Here is a 19,921-nt window from a genome sequence, read left to right as displayed (position 1 = left end):
ATAAACCAAGCAACATTCATTGCATCAGAACGTCTTCTAATTCGTGCTTTGATATTTAAAGTAAACTAAGTAAATGAAAAAGTAAAAAATGATACCTTTTAAGATTACATATAAATATTAACAATTCACAAAAAACAGAAGATTTAAATAAAAATAAATGTAAATAAAATATATATTAAATATATATAAATTTAGATATAAAATATATGTAAATAAAAAGAAAATCTGAAATGTTTCAGGTTTTAAATTGTGTCCAGAGGGGCGTTTTTCTTAACGTTTTGTGTTAAGGGGTTTTGTGTTTGGGGCATTTATTTATTAAATATCACGTTTTTCGCACTTAAACCATAAAATTCAGTTCAACAGCAGCATCACAAAATAATTTAAAAATGGGCATATCTTTAGAATTTCCGATACAGAGACTCAAGAGTTGGCGATAAAAAAGTTTTTTCTGTACAGCGTTGCCTTTGCTCGCTATGAAATCCTTGGGTTTGTTAATCAAAAATTAGTTAAATATTTACAAAATAGGAAATCGATGATAAAACAAATTCCAGACTTCAAATTTGGTCTTACACGTGCCGCTATTCGTAGGAGAATTACGTCATTCAGAATTCGATTGCTCTATGTACCGTTGTTTTATCACAATGCGAGAAATATACCTACATTTATGCAGAGTTTTTCATTATTTAATTTCTCAAATATAATGCAGGACTTTTACATTTGGTGGCAACAGTTTGAAAAGTGAAACGGACATTTACAGTGAACCAACGCAAAACCGCAAAACGAAAATAATAGTCCTTCAGGAACAAAGTCCCTTTGTGTACTAATAAATCACAATTGGGAAAGTTTCGAAACGGGAATATCTAATCTTAATTCTATCCTTTCAGTTCACCATAAAACTAGTAAAAAATCGTTTGTATTTAAAATAATTCCATAATTTTTCCATAAAAGAATTACAAGTAAAACACGTGTTAAGAAACTTATCTGCAAATGTAATTACAGAAGATGTAATGTAGATGTAAGAAATTTCGAAAATTCAGGAAGTCTGTTAAAAATGGACTTTTTAGTCCACAAAATATGTTACTTTCGTGAATACTGCTATTCCTGCTTATCACAATGTTAAATGTTATCACATGTAATGGCATTAATTACAGTTTGCAAAAATCTAGAAGCAACATCTTCAACGTATCACATTCTAACTTTATGACATTTTGTATATTATCGAGTTAAATATTTTCACAATTTTTAAATTTCTGCAATTTTTTCTCCCAGAATAAAGTCTGAAAAGTCATCAGCTCTTATATATGTCTACATTTAGCTACAATCACCACCTTTAAAACTCTTTCTATGATAAACAAAGCTTAAAAATGCAATAATATGTACTATATACAAAATATCACCCGTAGTTTATACATAAGAAATAATAAAAATTCCTGATATCTAACGAGAAAATAGTAAGTCTTCTAAGTCTAGTCTAAGTATAATAATTTTCAATGACAAAGAAATTAATAAATAATTACATAATGCCCAGTTGGTAAATAGTAAACATTTAAATGAAACTCTTTCCTGTCAAAGAAATTGAGTCCATCTCAATCATCTGATATGTTTTGGTTTTTAAACCATTTTAATGTTTAATATGGGATCTGAGCGTTTTCTCTTTGCAGGCTTTTTAATGCATTCCGCATAATGTACGTACCGTCCCTAAGCAGTCCAAAGCCCCTTGTTATTAATTCTTGCAGTGACTAAGAGTTTTATTTATTCAATTGCCGATGTATTTTATAAACATCAATCATCTAATTTATCTTTCTTTACTAAACACTTGCCAATTTTATTGAAAACCACGTTTTAAATAAAGTGATGCAATGTGTCGGATGGAAACTAAAGTTGAAATAATAAGTCATAATTACGCAGTAGTTGAACAGTGCATGACCTGGCAAGAATGTCACATTATGTGTTCTTTAAAATTCCTAGATGTTGAAGAAATTTCACTCTTTCTGTACCATTAATAAGACATCATTTTTACGTCCTTATACTTAACATTTTCGTAGCAATGAAGTCGCTTTTACGTTCTCTTGAATTGAATTTTGGTAGCAAAAAAAGGGATTATTTGATTAGAGAGACGCCGTATTATGGTGTCTTAACGACGTCCTTATGTCTGAAGAGGAAAGAAAATGAGAAAAAATCTTCCTTAAACGTAGTTAAAGTAGTGCTAAATTTAATAATATCTAGCCATCATGAGCAATATGTGCATAGATACTGTAGGTGTATGGCAAAGCAAAACAACAAAGTTTAATAGTTGAAGCTCATTACTTAGAAAAATGTAAGAAAATTCTGTTAAGGGCAAAGAAAGAAAAGATGGCAAAACCCCAATACTTTGCTGAACTAAAATCTGTTAAGTTTAGACTGGAAGTTCTTAATCTATAAAGATGCTTTACCTTTTATTTTCTACTTTGTCTAAACAAAATGCCGTCATAAATACTTGCTAGTTTTGATTTTTGTGCATTGATAAAAAAGCTTAAAAAAGGTACAAATAAAAGGGTACAGATAAAAGGGTACAGATTTTAGCGTTCGCATAGTTCTTTTAAAGTTTAATATGCTTTATCAGCATATATTATCTGTTAGATGAACATACATTTAGACTCTCATGGTAAAGTTATGTATCTTGTGTACATTTGAAAAGAAATATATAAAGTAAATTCTATAAAAATATTCAATGTTTCATGAATTAAATCCCTTTTTATTTAACGGAATCAGATTTAAAAGTAAAAAAAAATATTATTCTTAAGAATTAAATCAATCCTTTTAAATGACATAGTTTATTCATTAATAACAGAATTATTAAATCTGAAAATACGTATCTTATATTCTTCAGAATGGTAAGAAACTTGAATGAAAAGGGAAACAAAGCAAAATTGCCTTTCGAGACCAATACCCCTTCTGGGCTAACAACATATAAATGCGATGTGATATTTGTCTGCATTTATATTCCAGAATGATGGAACTAGTAATGGATGTTTCGTATCTTTCTTTAATATCTGCATTAAAAAGCGTGTTTTACTAGAGGGACAGTTTAGAACACGCTTTTATCTTGGTAAATAAAAACAAAAAAGTGATTCTGCCTCATGCACCTTTCTTTTATAGATGTTTCTTGAACTGATGTAAAATTCTATACAGACTGACCAGATAGAAATTTCCTATTGCATCGTGGATCTTCAGTTAACCAATTTAGATTTTTAGTTGGTTTTATAAGCTAATTGATTTGAGTGACTTTTGATAAAAAATAAAATAGTTAGGTTTTTAAGGATTTATTTTACTCTAACCAGTTATTTTTAGTTTTCTCTCCTGATTTCACTTTCCTGCTGGAATGTTAATTCCTTATGACATAGATGCAAATTCTAAGCGTGTTTCAGAAACAGTTTGAGCTGCGTTTCAAGAGTTCAAAAGAGTAGTAGCGGACTTAGTTCCGATGTTTATGCTGCGAGTTTAAAATTAGCTCTCTAGTTCGATACCTTTCAGTTTATATTGATATTTCTCGGCTCGGCTTTTCTGTGTGCAGTCGATTTAGCGTTAGTTTAAGCTCAGTCAATCACTATGTTATCTTAATTTACTAGTAATTTGTTACATTCTTATTTTCTATTAATTTACGTAGCCACAAGTAGTGGTGATTAATGAACACTATGTGCGTGCATCTGTGCTCATTTAATTTTTAATAAAAATGTTATTTAAAACTTTCTTCTGAAGAATTTATTCTTAAAGACATAGCGAGAATTTGTTATTTAGTTCTCAAGGGCGTATGCTACCAAAGAATACACATAGACTCTATAGGATCATGTTTGGTTTTCGGTGACTGAAGAATTTGTTTGCATGAGATTTCTGTATAATTTGAGTAGTACACAATACGAATGAACCTGATTTTCATAAAAATGGTTCGCAAAGTTATCATATCAAATGAAAACAGCCTTATAATACTTAATAAGTAAACTATATAAAACTGATAAGTTTTGTTTTAAAGACACTTAGTTCAAAACAAATGGAGAAGAGAAGGCATGGTTTCATCATCAGGCTTATTCACCTTTAATTATTCTAATCGTACTGTATTGTTGCATTTTATATTCTGACATCTCAAGTTTTACTTCAAATGCATTTGTTAAAGATTTTTAAAGAAATCATTTCAGTGCATAAGCTTATAAAATCGAATCCTTCACTCATAGTTTAGTCTCTCTTAAGTAGACTAGCAGTGAAACTTAGCAGGCATTTGTTATTCACACATAGAAAAAAAAAGACGCTTAAAATATTTCTAAACGGCAGTTGAAAACTCAACAAGCATTTTGTTCTATTGAAATGAACATGGAACGTTAAATTTTCCACTATCTTATGTTATCAATAGAATACATTGCTTGAGACTCTTACGCATGTTAAAGGCTTATAATAATGGTATGAATACTAAAATGTGTGGTTAAAACTCCTCAAATCCGTTGTTCAGAAAGACCGATAACTTATATTTTAATTTATTACAATTTAATTTTTTAATTTATTTAATTACATTTACATTAAATGTTCCGACAGCCAGCAGTTTAGAATTCATTGAAAAACTAGAATTCCGAAATTTAAAATGCTTCTGTAAATAGAATTAAATGTGACTTTAAATGAAACGTCGACCTGCTTTCAACAAGCACACAAATATAAAATGATACAACAAAGTCAAAATATACTTAAAAATAACTGAACAGGTGTCCTATAGTTCGAAATTTAAGTATGATTAAAATGTCGTTTTACACTCCTTAAAGCTCTCAGCGCAAGAGGAAAGTACACTCCGGATAAAATAGCCCACTAAATATGAATAATTCTCCAAGTATTGATACCACTGTTGCTAAGGGATTAAAACAATGAACATGAACAACGATTACAGAGAAAAGAAGACACTAAGATATTACTAGCTTCTGAATATACAACGATATAGAATTCGTATTACATACTTTGACAGAAACGTTCAGGACAATTGTTTTTATTTCTGAGTTTGCAGTACTAAACAGGAAAGAGGTTGCTCGTTGAATTGTTGAACAAATGTTATTTTTATGTTACCTAGGTAGGTTACTTGGGTACATACCCTGGGGGTGCTCTTCATAAAAATTGGGAGCGGAGCTGAGCAAAGTCGTACTGTCAGCTGTATTGTGCTCAGAGCTTTTGACAACGGTAGGTGAAATTTTGCATTCCCTGCGACGATGAATGTCGTCAGCTTATGATGATGTTACTGTTAGAAAAATGAGATAAATCAGAGCAACAAAAACAACATTGTTAACTTTGAAAATGAATTTTAGCGTTTTAGATAACTTTATTTAGCAGATAAACAGATTCAGATCAAAAGGTATAACAGTATTTTAAGTGTCATACAAATAACAGTTTCTTCCTAACTACTAATTTCATATGTTAATTTAGAAGTCAAACAACAAAAATCAGCGTTATATTTTTAAATTTTCACATGACTAGTTTCGATGGTTTTACCGAACCATAATCCTCAGCTGAAAAAGCTGAGGAGGATGAGAGTTTAGTATTTTAGTAATAATTAGAAGAAACTAGATTGAACGAGATGACGTTAAGCATTTTAGTCGGTTTGGATGTATACAGCCTTTTGTCTCAACTATTAAATTATGCTCTAAAGTCAAAACTTCAAGAAAATGTTATTTGTTCAAGCAATGTTCAAGCAACGTTAAGAAAATGTTAACTGTTCAAACAATGTACTGTTAATTTATGAAAGAAGAACGGCGGTGTATCTTAAGCTAGTGCGTGCAGCGAAAGCGTATATAGCACGTTAGAACTGCGGAGCATTGGAAAGCTTGTTTTTAAAATTAACAAAAAATTGAGGTAAAAGTAAATTTTCAAACTTTTTTCAAATTTCGTACAAACAAAAAAAATTTTTCTCTTCTTGTATTCTACTGAGAAAAGTAATTTCATGTCATAACTATTATTGCCGATTTTTAACTATCGAATTAAAGTTTCAGAAAGAAAGTTATCAACATACGGAAGTGTAATATTGACTAAAATCTAGCATAAATTTTGCTGCCGAATTTCGCTTTGTCGTAGCATATGTGCTCATGGAAAGGCGTAAAATATTATTTAAAAATAAATATTTCAGAGTTCTTGTCGTGTAACCTGTTCTGTTTCCTTTAAACAAGCCGAAATACTTGTTACAGGACTGTAACGAATTTCATTTTAGGAAAATGGCGATTTGCTCACGCGTAATTATGCAGGAAAAGGCCCGGCAAAATTGGTCGAGCATTGTTTACAGCAGTTCGACTAGTCTAAGCTAAGGGGATTAAGGCGCTGCTTTTGACTTGCTGTGTATTATAATATACTGTCATCCCTGGGAAAAATTTAGCACGCAGTTTAACTTTGTTAAGCTTATTCGAGAGATAATGAGCAGGCAACGAAGCTTTTACTATCATCGTTATATACAGGGGCCCACCAGCGGCCGAGCGGTAAAGTCGCTGAACACTGGTAGTTCGGTCCGAGGTTCGAATCCCGCGAACGGGCTGGCTGCATGGGTGTTTTCGTGGTTTTCCCCATGTGTAACGTGTATACGAGCCAGTTTCCCTTAGAAAGTCCTCCACGAAGGCATCCCTCCTCTTAGGCAGATAGCCCCCGAGGCTTTGCCGTAATCACACACACACACACACACGTTATATACAGGTACCATAAAAGTTCCTAGCGATTGCTGAATTATAGGTTTTGTATTTGACAGGAAATTTTACTTGCTATGAAATGATATTTAAATTTTGGCTTAGATGCCCTTCAGGCAATAAATATTTGTTAGTCAATTTCGTTGTCAGGAAAAGATACAATATAACTGAGCATAAACAGAATACACAATCTTTGCTTCCATGATAAATTCAGAAATTTGAATTAAAAATGAATCTATATCAGATCACAACATTGAAGCTAATATAACTTGAAATTGTGAGTTTAACTTCAGAAATATGCACATTATTTATCACTTATATCACTTCATTTTAGAAAATAGTATCTAAGTAACAAAATACATAACATTTTCATAAATTTAATGTTTTACTTACATAACATACTGTAAGTACTCATTATCTTTTATTTATGTTTATGAATTAATATGTTAATAATACATGAGAGGCAGCACTTCTGCAATGCGGACATTTACATGTTCAGTGAGTAAAGGTCGAAGAGGCCATAACCTCATGATTACCATTAATTGCAACCTATTAAGGAAATACTTAAAATAATAAGAGAAAATGCAATTTATTTTGCAGGAATGTGGATATGATGTTTGTGAAGCTATCTATGTAAGGAAGGTAGGACTGCGCGGAAGCGGAAGCATGCTTACGGAATCACGAGTGATGAAAGAAATAGAAATGACACTATTAAATTATATTAAAGCTAATACTAATAAAAAGGCAACATAAGAAAAATAGGGCACCTAGAGATATTTACAAACTGGTGATATTTGCATGCATAATGCATATTGTGTAGAGTTCAGATGCCGATCATGGTATATGTGAAGTATAGAGTCTTATATAACAGACATATTAAATAATTTAACATGCCATCATGCACGATATGCATATCATATATTTTGTCTGTTGAAAACATCCTTATTGCCACTATACCGAAAAACATTAGCTTCTTCCTTTCAGCATCGCGATAAATATGTCTGTTCTGGGTAAAATAAAAAGCATCAGTTGTAAAAACATTAGGTTATTTTGACGCAAGAGTACATGAAAAATGAGCAATGCCCTCACCGGGAGTCGAACCTCGCACCTCTCGAATACGCACCGAGTGTGCTGGCCATTACACCACGAAGGCATGCTATTAAGATGGAAGAAATACTCCCCCTTCTAAAGAGCGACTGGAAATGAAGGACCCAATCACCAAATCCTGGCGGTGGAGAATCATCATCCACCCCCATTATTAGTTCAGGCGTCACTGTAGAGACATTAGGTATTTTTTAAAAACAGGAGAGGTGAAAAATGAACAATGCCCTCATCGAGACTCGAACCTCTGGAATACGCGCCGAGTGTACTGACCATTACACCACAAAGACATGTTAAGAAAGCGGGAGAAAAACCTTAACTACTTTTTAGAGTAGAAACACTAAGGCATTTGTTTACCAGCCTTTGCTCCAAGTAGGAAACATATATCTAAATAAATTCGGGTTAATTATCCTATAAATGTCCAGTTTACTTTCAAACGAGTGCTTAGGAATGCTATATGCACTCGTAGAGTATTTTTCTTACTGAGGAGGAATAGAAGTTCTTTGAAATAACTCAAGGACTATTTTAGGCGATCTGCGGCGGTTACAGCCGAAAACATCGCGGACGAAAACAACGCAAGGCAAAAACGTCGTGATACAAAACATCGTGGGAGAAAACATCGCAGTTTTAAAACATCGTGGTACAAAATATCGTCGTCAAAAATAAAGCGGTTCATAAACTTCGCAATTTAAAAACATCGTTTTTGAAAATATTGTGGTAAAAAATAAAGTACCTACAAATCCTCGTAGGACGATAACATCGCAGACATGCTTTTTTGAGGCTTTAATAATTGTAAATGGATATTTCCATAATGATTTATGAGCGCAAGATGGAAAGAAGGATAATTTTTACTTTTATATTTTTTATTAACTGATAATTTTTTGCTGAAAAAGTAAGAAGGAAACTTAATCATAAAAAATTAAGGCAACTTGTAGCACCTAAATAGAATTTTAAACTGACATAGTTAACTAACAAAGGTCATTAATAAATCATTATAAATCATCATAAAAATCTTTATAATTTTTTTTATAAAGTTTTTACTGGTAATTTTTCATTAAAAGTATAATCTAAAAAGGGTTAGAAAAAGGAAGACAAGTAACTGCATGATCTTATCTAGAAAAAAATTGCTAATTATGAGATTATTTTTTTCACTTTTGTTAATCTAATACTCTTATAATGAAAATTATTTCTTGTTCTGCTTCAGTTTTTCTCTTAAGTTTCCTTCTTTCTTTTTCAGCAAAAATTTATTAGTTAATAAAAAATATGAAAGTAAAAATCTTTCTTTCCATCTTGCGCTCACAAATTATTATGAGAATATCCATTTGCAATTATTGAAGCCTGAAAGAAGCATGTCTGGGATGTTATCGTTCGGCGATGATTTGTCGATACTTTATATTTTACCGTGATATTTTCGACAACGATGTTTTTAAACTGCGAAGTTTTTGAACCGCTTTATTTTCGAAGACGATATTTTGTACCACCATGTTTTCTCCCACGATGTTTTGTAGCACTACGTTTTCTCTTTGCGTGTGATATTTAATAAATAAGAATACAAAAAGTTACTAACAATAAGACCAAAAAAGGTTTTGCCAGTTAAGAAAACTGAACACTGATATGATGAACGTAGAAAAGACTAAAAAAAATAATAGCATAATAGCAAATCACATGCCGACTCTTCGCGTTCTATACGTAATTTTAAACAGATGCTGCTTTTAAAAGTTTTATGAATTTGCTTCTGAATTTTGTGTGACGTAAGTACACTAATAAAGCTAAAAAGACAAAAACATTGTGTTAGCAGGAGTGAGTCCAAGAGCAATTTGATAATATGCGATGCTCAGCGAGAATATAATAAACATTAATAAACCAACTGGTTCCACGTTAAAATCTGAAAATTTTCAGACTTTTAAAGATTATTTCTTTAGAGATACCTGTCTGTTTTCAGAGATGATCGTTTTAGACAGATGATAATCTTAAGATATGCATATATTTTCTGTCAGATTTTGTTATATAACTTTGAGTTACTTTAAGCAACATATATATCGTTGTGTGTTGATAATTATGAACTCAACAAAAGTTCAGAAACAAATGTTAAAATTTTCTATTTATTATTATATTATGTCATTTCTTTAAAAGTTAGTTTTAAGGTAATAAATTTGCAAAATTATTATTTGATAACAAGTGTTATCACTGCTAAATTATAAGTATATATTTTTATATGGTACAGGATACTAAAAACAAAGACTGAAATTTTAAAGGAATTTATTTTAAAAACATTAAATGTTTCTCTGAAATCTTGATATTATTAAACATGCGGAATAAAAAGTGTATTATTTTAAAATAAAAATTATCATACTAATGTGCTTCCATATGTATAACGACATGGTTTTTGTCAGTCAAGTTCACGCCATGCTCAATCACTTTAATACGTTTATAACTTTTCCATCGATTTTATATAACTTCAGGTATGTAGAGAAGCAATTCATTTAAATCATCGCGAACAGTTTAATACGGAATTAACAACTGCTTTTTAAAAGAGCTTTAATGCGACTTCGAAAAGAATGTTAATTTATTTGGAAATAATTTTAAAGCATTAATAGTAACATAATTACAAAGTAGGAACTTAATCTTAGGATTTTTATATTGATAAATATGGAGATTTTGTTCCTAATAACAATGGAATAAATTGCCTGTTCGTTTTGTACTTTAAATAATTACTACAGTAAAAAAAATCAAAAACTTAGTTACCCTTAATAACATTGAATTTTTAAATTCGTATGTTATTTAACTGTAAAATGATTGCATCGAATAAAGAAGTTTTCTTATCAGCACTTCAGTTAGTCATTATTACCTAATTGCTTTTTGACTTGAGTATTTTCTTTAACTTTGGTAGAATCTTTTTTTTTTTTTTTTTTTTTTTTGTTTTTGTTTTTTGGTTATAACAGAGACTATTATATTGATTTTGCTATCTTTTAATTAAGTACTACAAATGAAGATGACAGTCATTAATTCTGTAAATAAGAAATACGAACGTCTTCGTAATAATGGTAAAAAAGTGCTCCTTCATAAAGCACAGTTATGTATTTTATTATTGATTTTCGATCACAAGAGAGTTACTTTAGGTATTTTTTATATTAGCGTTGCCTTTCAAGCTTTTCCGTTATGCTTTGTTTTGTCACACTATCCACATATATGGCAACACTCACGCTACCATACAGTTTTTGTGGTTTTGGTGTTTCAGGCGGCCTGAGAGTTTTAGTTTACCTAAGAGTAATTTAGCAACAATAACTATACAGTCCATGTCAGAATTAGGTTAAAATTTTTGATGGCATGGTGGGATGACATTGTTATGGTCAGAAGTGGAAAGGTTTCATTGTAAAATCAAAACTCCAGTCTAATACAGGAATAAAAGCCAAGTAACGGTTAACACATTCGGCGCGTATTCGAGAGGTTCAGGTTCGAGTCTCGGTCAGGGCATTATTCATTTTTCCCATCTCCTGCTTAAAAAAATAATGTCTCAACAACAGTATTAAATTACAATGCACATAAAATTGCATACCAGGTATTGCACTACAAGGCAATACATGCAATTATAAACTACGTAGATACCTATACGAATTACACGAAAAATGATATTAAGCTAAGTAAATTGCACTTATACATAAATATAGTATTAAAATAATGAGGGACATAAAAAATCTTTATGTGTTGATTCACATAAAAATCTTTGTTTGCTATACAATACACATTACATAAGAACATAAAGTACAAAATATATATGTAAAGTACGTTGAATAAGATATTGAACTAAATAAAATATAAATTGCAGAAATACAGTATTAAAATATACACGTAAGAATTGTATACTATACAATACATTCAGAAACACTACTCTACATATAATATATAATAACTATACATTGCTATGCATATATCTACAGGTACTGTACATTGCTGTACAGATACATTGCTACAGATACGTTGCCACATACGTACGTTGCTACGTAATACAAACAGTTATTAATACGCTTAATTACCTGTTTAAAGTATACAAAATAGGACATATTACGGAAAATACACAATGTATAGATACAGTATTAAATTATGTTGCAGGTTAGAATCCATATGCATACTAGTCAATTCTCGCACTATATGTCACATATAGAATACTTTTATCTATATGAATTAGCCTGACTGAAATATTGAACTAAGCAGAATATCCTACGAAAAAAATAATATTAAATTATGATGCTCATAGGAGTTGCAATTCACACACTATACATGATATGGAGCAAATACAATAATTAAAACGCTTAATTACCTATGTAAAATACGTTAAAAATGGCATTTTACTAAGCAAAATACACAATGCATAGATAAAATGTCATATTATGATGCACGTAAAAAAACTAAACGTGCACTACAGAACGCACACACTACATAAAACATACATCTATAAGATACTTACGTAAATTACGTTAAAAGATACAGCAAATAATACTTTATTTTTAAAACATGGTGAATGGTGAAACACAATTACCTGAAGACACTTCGTAACAGGTATAATAGTTTTCTGCTCAAACGTTCTCAGATAGTCTAACTGAAGTTCCAAATACAGTTTTCCTTCCTTATATTACTCGAGAAACCTTTGTCTAGAAACAAATAATAGTATTCTTATGTTGTCATTTGATTAGTATGACTACTTAATTTGCCGTTCGTCATCTCTTTATACAGTCATTCTGAGAATCAAGAGCTGTAATTCCCATACATGTTTTTATTTTTTAAACGCAACGAACTGCTTTTGTAACAACAGACTTTACCTTGAATTCGTTTTATCCGTTAAAACTTCTTTAGTCATTAAAATTCATGTTGCATGGCATGCTAACACCGGATATTATTTGCTGCAGTTTCAGACTAGTTAGAATAGTAAAACAGGTAAACACTACTCTATCCATTCCAAAAGGATTAATTTAGATTTCCTTCTCGCTATATTTACATTCGTAAGTTTTCATATTGTAATACAAATTCAACTTGTAACTGAAGCTTTCAAATGTGCACTTTGCTAACATACCTAACATATGGATAATTAAATAATAATTTGATTTCTATATTTGCCTTATATCGCCAGAAACTATTTATTTACCTTTTAAATCATGTCACCTATCTGTTTTTCACAGTCATAATCACCATGGATAAGTCAAACATCTAGTTACAGCTATTTAAGAGCTGTGTGGACCGTCATCGAGGTCAGACGTCGTTTCGATTCGCTCCTGTATTTTTGAGATTTTTGGTGGAAAAAGTGCCGCCGGAAGTGTGTTGTTTGTTTTAAATTGTGTGTGAATATACGCTGCATCCGAGGATATATGATTTTTGCGTGTGCGCCAAGTATTTCTCTAGTTATTAGTGTTTTAGTGCCGAAAACAAAGGATTCTAGGCCGCTGCAAAAGTGTCGAACTTTTGTTCATATGTGATGCCGCCACTGCTACGGTCGCCTTCCGCCAGCTTACCACGTGGTGCCCTGGTAGGGCTAAGAAAAGTGCTCAATTTTTTCTAAGTCCCGAAATTGGTGTGTAATTTTGAAAAAATCATATCTTACCTCCAGTTGCACCTAGGCTTACCTGGTTTTCGGGGAAAAGATATTTTTTTTCATGATCTATTATTCTGTACAGTTCTTTTATTGATAACTATTGTATCTTCGGACTTGATCTTTTAACTGAAAATTCTATTGTTCTATTAATTGGTCTACAATCATTTTACTATGAAACCTATATTCTCAAGCTAAATATTTAATAGTGCCAAAGGGTTCGTCCTTCTGGCTTAGACTCTTTGAAATTGCAATAATTTTGACTCTGTTGAATTGCCCTATATTTCGTCGTTATTTGAACTCGATGACGAGTGTTATTACGACACTTTCACTCTGATTTCGATAAGTGTTGAATACTATCTATATGTATTATTGTAACAGTAATTAATGTTTAATCTGTTTTAAATCCTTTTAATTGATGTTTTAATATACTTTATGTTTAAATATTGTTGTTATTATGCAGTATTGGTAAATTTACTTGTATTAAATTATTTTGCTCTTTATACTTGTTGTTGAATTGCATAATTCTGTGGTACAATTTTATCTTTACTCATTATACAGCTGATTAATATATATGTTTAATGGTGTTTATGCTACATTACTTTTTGTAAAATGTCTCGCCCTTTTGTAATACCTGTTGATAGTAATCAAACTCCTTCAATAAGTGATTTGGATCCATTTACATTGATACATTCAGACATTTCTTATCATGCAAAAATAAAGGTATTATATGAAACTATCCGTACTATAGCAGTAACATATAAAGGAAGCAAATTTGTCCTTCCCTCAAATTTAAGAGAACCTCTTTGTAAATCCTTAGACGCCTTCAAACAATTAGCTGAAGAAGGCCCAGATTTTGTACCTAAGCCTCCCACAACTGATACTGGTAGCAATACCTCGACTGTTATTTGTTGTGAACTTGCCCATCATAAACAGGCTTCAGATATCTCATTTCCTGTGCAAGATACAGTAAATTTGCCAACTCCACTCGCAGGCTATTCTTACGCTGTTGCAGTGCAGCATTCCATCCTTCCAGCAGCTCCTCAACCGACGTTGCTAATATATCCAAAACATACGACAACTAGTCGTAAATTGAAGGATAAACTTGCTAAGGAGTTCCCACTTCCAAAAACTGGAGCTCAGGTAACTGCTATACGTTCAATTAAAAAGGGTGGTCTTGCTGTTGTCTGTTCAACAGAGTCAGATAAGAAGAAACTAAAAGATACCTTAACATCTGAGAGAGCTTCCTCACTAGTTACTATCAAGCAACCAACATTAAAAAATCCTTTACTAGCCATTCATAACATTCCTACAGATCTTCCTCAAGAGGATTTAGGGGAAGCATTTCTTACTGAATTTGGTTTAGACACAGAGGACATAAAACCTCTTTTCCGATTAAAAGAAAAGAAAAATGTTAAGTGGATCTTTAGCACCTCCACGTGCAGCCATTATTAACTGTAATACACAAATTTCTCCCTCAATTTTATCAATTAATAGAGATCAAGTTGCTGTAGTTTTAGAAATTCGAAATTTAATAGTTGTTATTTATTCAATTTATTCTCCTCCTACGGATGACACTACCCCAGTTATTGCCTTTTTAGAAGAGAATTTTCGCATTATTGGTAATAAATACCAAATCATCAGTGGGGACTTTAATGCCCATTCAATAGCATGGGGTTATACAACAACTGATCCTAAAGGTCGCCTATTGGAGGATTTTATATCTTCAAAAAATTATGTGCTTTTTAACTCACCAGACTCTGCGCCTACCTTTGATAGTACATATGCTATTGGATGGCCTGACTTAACTTTTACTAAAGCAAATACTGCACATTTGGTTCATAACTGGACTATTCATGATGAAATAAGTTTATCGGACCATAAATTCATTACGTTTGAAATAACCAACAATGGCTCAGTTCCTATTCTCATTAGATATAATCTCCCAGGTCGTAAATATCGTCAATTTACGAGAAAAATTAGAGGAAAATTGAACCAACTGAGAAAACAACTATCTTTGCAAACAACTCCAGCTGCCTTGGAACAATTTACGGACTTGGTTTTAACTACAATCCAAGATATTTGTCAAGATCTTCTTCCAAGGAAAACAAATAAAAAACTTTCAGCTCTCCATTGGTGGAACGGTGAATTAAGAACTCAACAACAGAAATGTCGAGCGCTTAGAAGAAAATTAAAATCTGACCGTCGAAATGGTATCACCTCAAATACTTTGCAACATTATCAAACAGAAAAAGCAACTTATAAACGCATGATTATTCAATCTAAATTAACAGCATGGAAGCAATATTGCACTCAAAATCATGATCCATATGAACTTCCTTACAAAATTGCAAGGACAAAAATTTTTCAACCTTCGCAAACTCATCTAATAGCATCTTCTACTTCGACTGAGCACCCAACACAAGACACAATAGAATCAATTTTAACCACCGTGTTTCCATCTGATGATCCTTCCACAGATTCTCAGTTCCAGACAGAAATTAGAAATAACTTAACAGTTCCTGATAATGCAGACGATCAAGATATAACTTTAGACGAAATTAAAACTACAATACGAAATCTTCCTAAAAAACGGGCGCCAGGGCCAGATGGAATTGATTATGTTATCATCCGAGCAACTATTAATTCTCATCCTTATTTCTTCAAGGACTTCTTCAACAAACTTTTCCATTTAGGACTTTTTCCTAGTGCTTTTAAAATTGGCAGAGTGGTCTTATTCCTAAAACAGGGTCGAGACCCACATAATCCTGCATCATACAGACCCACATGCTTACTCTCTGCATTGGGTAAGGTATATGAGAGAATAATTGTTTTACGCTTAAAACATCATTTGCATGTACAAAACTTTTTGTCTGATAATCAGTTTGGTTTTCGACCTGGTAGATCCACTGTTCAGGTATTGTCAAAGATTGTTAATGATTTGCAATCTAATAGAATCAGTGGTCACCACAGCGCTTTCATTAGTATTGATCTTCAAAATGATTTTGATACGCTGTGGTGGCCAGCAATTCTGGAATCATTAAGAAAAGCTCATTGCCCTAAGAATATATTCTTGGTATTTAGAAGTTATCTATCTGAACGAAAATTAATGTATTTAACTAACCGGGAAGTAATAACCAAGATACAAAATCGTGGTTGTCCCCAGGGTTCCTGTGCTGGCCCTGATTTGTGGAATGTAACATTTAATTATGTTCTATCCTCCACTTGGCCAGCACATACCCGTTTATATGCTTATGCTGATGACACAGCTTTTGTAGTCACAGGGCGAACAAGAGATGAACTGCAAATTAACTCCACAGAAACTTGTAATCTTTTTTATGAGTTATGTAATATTATCAAACTTACAATTTCCTCTTCAAAGTCAACCATTCTCCTTGTCCCAAAGAAAGGAAAATCTTTAAATCGACGACCGAGAATTACAATAAATGGTACCAGAATTGGTATTAAAAGGCAGCTCAAATTTCTCGGTATAGTATTTGATGAGAAAATAAATTGGATTTTGCATCTGCAGGAATTGAAAAGAAGAACAACTATCATTGCAACTAATCTTCGCCGTATGTATTGACACAATTGGGGTATTAGTCCGTACATACAAAAAATATTATATCAAACTGTAATCGAGAAGATGGTTATATATGCAGCTGCAGTCTGGGCCGACCCTATGCAGGGTCGTAAGGCCAGACTATTGCAAAGCTTACAACGACCCTTTGTATTACAGATTACCCGCGCTTTTTGTACAACTTCTTCTAATGCCTTGACTGTGCTTGCAGGCATTATTCCATTGCCTCTACGCACTCTACAGGAGGCAGCTTATCAAACAGTTCGCCAATTGCAGCAATCTGTAAATTTTCATGATGACATATTTCTTCCAACCAACTATGAAAAGCAAACACAGCATTTGGATAATCATCCTGCTCAACAAGGATATGGACTCAATGTCTTTTTGAAATGTGACAATTTGCCACAACTACCTCACTTACAAATATTCACTGATGGTTCGAAAATTGAGCAACAAACTGGTTGTGCCCTTGTGGCTTATCACAATGAAGACCAAATATTTAAATGGTTAGGACATCTTACTGCTGAAAACAGCGTTTTTCAAGCAGAAGCGATGGCTATTCTTAAAGCTGTTCAATATCTTAAACAAACCGGCGAGATGGAAGGTATAATAATAACGGATAGCCTTTCATCTCTTTTTGCAATTAAAAATCCAAGGCATTCTTCGCCTATTATCTCTGCCATTCAGCAGGAATTGCACATGTCCGGAAATTCTAAAATACTGATGGCCTGGACAAAAGGTCATGCAGATAACATTGGTAATATCCAAGCAGACTTCTTTGCAAAAATAGCTGCCCAAAGAAGTATTGATCATATTGGTGAAATTGAAAACCTAATGGTAAAACGGCCAATTTCGTATTTTAAAAAGGAAATTTTACTCAAGACTATTTCTGCGTGGCAAACAAACTGGGATGACTCCGACACAGGTCGTCGTACTTATTTTCATATTTCATATGTTGATATACATAGACAGGTTACCAATCATCATTTGGTAAGTTATATTACAGGGCATGGACCCTATCCAGTTTACTATTATCGACATGGGATTTCAAATACTGATATGTGTGTATGTGGTGAACTTGGAAATCCTGAACATTATGTGACTCAGTGTCCTATTACACAAGATTATCACATTGCCATACCAAATACTAACACTCGTGCATTTTGTAAGTTTTTAATTAAACAAAAATACTTAGTTAAAAAACTGATCAAAATTATGGAAATACTTCATTCCTATGGTACTGACTTGTGCTTGGTAACATAATTTACAATTTTATTATATTGTACGCATACATGTTAGTGTTAATCTACTATTCCCATATGTCAACTTATCACATGCTTGGATTGGTATTTGTCTCATTGAATCTTCGTTGAATTTTGTTGAATAAGAATGTTTACATATATATATATATATATATATATATATATATATTATTTATCTTTGTTAGAAGTACCATTTGATATATGCATTTACTTTTCTATTAATATCTGGATTATTTTAGTATTTGAATTTGTATTGTATAGATCTTATCGATTGTATTGGGTTGTTTCCTCGATATGTCTTTAACTTGTTATGCATTTATAATTATATCAGTATATATCTACTGACTGTATTTGAATATGCATTGCATAGATATTTTAAGAATAACATTTTGCTTTTGTATTGGTCATATGTTCGGATTTTTATTTGAGTTTATTATTATAATTATATTTTAATACTGTTGGTATTTAAATTGCAATACCATTCTGTTGTACGAATATGACTTTCTTTTGTATAGTATATCTATATCTAACATTGTATACTACTACTCTTTAACTTTATGTTTTACATTGATATGCATAGTCCTTTAACTTAGTATTGTTTTGAACTAATGGTTCATGAAATATTAACATTTGTAATTACATACTCGTGTTTGCATTATATTGTACTGTTGGACTTGTATTGTATTATACAGTCTATTTATATTTACAATCTCATTATGTACCAATTGCACATTGTATTATAATCGTCAGAGAATCTCAGTATTTGCTATCATATGTACTAATGCCTGGACGGTTGGGTGAGCGTTGTGTGGAGGGCGCTTTTGGTCAGTTTGACTGCCCTCTGGATGGTCCGAGCGTTGGGCCTTGGCTTTTCGTGCTGGGCGTAAATGTGGCTCCTACACATTGGCTCTAGACAGTGGTGGGCACGGTGCAATACCGATTAACCATAATGGTAAAGGGACAGTGCCCGTGCTCCCCGTTACCTACCTACCTACCTACAGTAGCTATTTGGAACGATAGCTGGAAGCCTGGTTTCAAATTACAAACGCCTTGCTTCAAATTAGAAACTGGATCTTAGAAGACATTATTTATTAAATTTATTAATGCTTGTTGTTAAAACTAGTATTGAAGAATTCTTGATTGTAGTTAACTGTTCAGCTCATAGTGACCTAAATAAGATATATAATAAAAACGTATTGGCAGAACTCAACTTACTGCTGTTCAGAAGTGCTCCAGACAAATTTAAGATTACTCGTTATTTTTAATGTCATAAATTATGTAAATGTATTTTAATGCATACGTTTGCTAAAAAATATTATTCTATTTGTAAAGACATTAGGTTCTTTTGAAGCTGGAAACGTGAAAAGTGAGAAATGCCCTCGCCGGGACTAGAACCACGGACTTCTCGAATACGCGCCGAGTGTGCTGACCATTACACCACGAAGGCATGCTGAGAATGCGGGAGAAATAACGTATTTGCAGGCGTATAAGACGCACGTTTTTTCTTTGAAAGTAGGTCTGAAAAGCGGAGTGCGTGTGATACGTCGGTACTCAGTTTTTGATAACATTCATTTCTGAAAATTTCCTTTATTCGGAGTTGCGAGTTTTTTTTTTTTTTTTTTTTCTTTTCTTGTTTCCATGTGGAAATTACAGTCGTCGTCGTCCGAGAACGTCGAGTTCCGAGAATGCGCATGCGCTGTCATCGACGATCACAGCTGTGTTC

The 19,921-nt window shown here is 32.4% G+C and overlaps 1 protein-coding gene across 5 annotated transcripts in view; it reads right to left on the bottom strand.

Moving 5' to 3' along the window:
• Positions 1-19,921, bottom strand: part of LOC118193887 (uncharacterized) — a 224,783-nt gene that overhangs the window by 164,986 nt on the left and 39,876 nt on the right. The window contains exon 2 of one of the 5 annotated variants that reach the window (XM_085813990.1): positions 5,105-5,248. The exons of the other annotated variants lie outside the window; for them this stretch is intronic. The gene's annotated coding sequence lies outside the window, so the exon portion shown is untranslated. The remainder of the gene's footprint in view (positions 1-5,104; positions 5,249-19,921) is intronic. 5 annotated transcript variants of the gene reach the window in all.

The sequence above is a fragment of the Stegodyphus dumicola genome, chromosome 3 (assembly GCF_044657685.1).
Source record: "Stegodyphus dumicola isolate Sdum_Otavi_A_Nest chromosome 3, ASM4465768v1".
Classification (NCBI taxonomy): Eukaryota; Metazoa; Arthropoda; class Arachnida; order Araneae; family Eresidae; genus Stegodyphus; species Stegodyphus dumicola.
This window is presented reverse-complemented; position numbering and strand designations above follow the sequence as displayed.